The sequence below is a fragment of the Lithobates pipiens genome, unplaced genomic scaffold, assembly GCF_037356315.1.
Source record: "Lithobates pipiens isolate NorthernLeopardFrog02 unplaced genomic scaffold, aLitPip1_a1.2 Scaffold_28, whole genome shotgun sequence".
NCBI classification, from domain to species: Eukaryota; Metazoa; Chordata; class Amphibia; order Anura; family Ranidae; genus Lithobates; species Lithobates pipiens.
The window spans coordinates 121,814,036-121,815,941 of NW_027507789.1; the positions used below are offsets into that span (position 1 = coordinate 121,814,036).

Sequence of the window (1,906 nt, forward strand, 5' to 3'; positions counted from 1 at the left end):
CGTCACCGGGGCCAGGGACCCAGGCATATTGGATCAATGCCTTATCACCACCTAGAGTACACCGAAGAAAGATTGCAAACCTGACTCTATTAGAAACAATTTAGAGAGCTTCCCTGAGAGAGATTAGTGGGGCCATCCCCAATTGTGTCCATACAAGTAGAGGGTGAATGGGGGAAGACCAGGTCGGGCAAAGATTAAATGACACACCTCATCCCTGATATATCAAGCATAGAAGAAAAGAAGGGTGGATGGGACTGTTACGGTGCTTAGGTAAATATGAAAAAAATATAATATATATAAAAAGAAGGTTTTATTAAATACAGTAAAAACAGTCACAGAAATAGAGTAAATTTTAGATTTTGAAACTACAAACACTGATATCTATACAGACAGTAATCACAATCCGTCAATTCATTCAAAAAGGAGTTCTTGGCTACTTGAATGGAGTCCCAACATGTTTCGCCTGCATAGGCTTCTTCAGGGGAGCCAGTAATTGACAGAAGATAATTTTAAAAGAAAAAAGATACACTGTAAACGAGATACAACAGGATTAGTGGGTATGATCGTATAGAGAAAACAGCCCAGACTTTAGACGCGCTCGCTAGTATTCAGAAAGGTTGCTGAATTAACAAAGCCAAAAGTATGTATCAATGTAACAAATGATAGATAGTCGATATATACCTACCAAACTTGAAATAAAGGCCCTGTCTGCATATGAGAGTGAGGACTCCTCTGAAAAGTGGAGAGCATACCCGTCCCCGAAAGGTGACTGCAGGAGATAAAAGGGACAGACAAGCAATCCATCGTAATTAAAATTAGTGGGGCCATTGAAGGCTCCCGTGAATTGTTTAAATAAAAAAGAAAAGAAAAAAGAAATAACTTGCGAAATATTGTAAACTTAATCCGTAAGGGGGGCCTACCTGAACAGATTGATGTTAAGTATGTCTGGAGAAGAATACTACAGACTACAGGTGGGCAGGTAGATTGGATGGTCCCGTGTCATAAAAATGATCAGGAGTGTTGTTAAACAGATCCAGATTTTTCTAGGTAGGACTATTAAATGAATAGCAAAATGAGTGGAAAGAATAGATTACTAACATTATAAACAGTGTAGTTCAAAAGAGGCATTATGCTCAAGTTATTTAGCAGGTCAATAAAGAAAAATGCTTACCATAGACAAGAAGGGGCAGAGATAGATGGTATTGTACTCCACTACAATGAATATGGACACACTCTATAATGAAGGATTTTTTGGACGAGAGCTGCAACAGATGGGTCAATCAGCCAATATGTGCAGCATCTGAGAGTGTAAATCTGAGGGAAGAAGGACAGAGGATAAGCCACCTAAAAAATTTGTGAATTTAAGGTAGGAGAGAAGTCATGGGCCGTGTGGAGCGGCCGGATGCACTCTCGAAGAGACTAACCTTTCAGACACGAACAGCGCTGTGAGATCATTGCAGGGCCGACACATCCAAAAAATAGATGCGCCCTTTTATCTCCCACACATCCGGCGTCATCGCAGTGACACCGGACGTGTGCGGACAGTGAATACGGAACTGCGCATGCGTGCCGGGTGGAAGCGCCTACGATCCCCACAGTGCATTGCGGCGGAGTCTCCGTGGTTTCGGAGACATGAACAACGCCACAGGCACATGCGGGGATCACGAAGGGCAGTGTATAGGTTCAACGAACCCGACAAAACACTGCCAGACAGCTGCCAGCACGGGACGTGCTGCGCTGATGAAATAGTCCGCATAGTGACAGGTCGGGCTTCCACATAGGCCGACACGTGTGTGCATACAGGCACCAATGTCTAAAACACCGGAGACAGATGCACTCTCACAGGAGGGTCCCAATCCCAGCGACGGGTTTAAAAAAAAATTTTATGTAGAAAAAAAAGGGGAAT

General features: G+C 43.2%; 1 long non-coding RNA gene across 1 annotated transcript; it reads right to left on the reverse strand.

Annotated features, from left to right (window-relative positions):
- Positions 1–288: 288 nt before the first annotated feature.
- LOC143934896 (uncharacterized) lies at positions 289–1,543 on the reverse strand. Its single transcript, XR_013263423.1, has 5 exons — positions 1,425–1,543; positions 1,172–1,314; positions 921–1,053; positions 686–769; positions 289–528 (listed from the first exon to the last, which is right to left on the reverse strand). It is a non-coding gene; the product is annotated as an uncharacterized LOC143934896 (long non-coding RNA).
- Between the last annotated feature and the right edge of the window lie 363 nt (positions 1,544–1,906).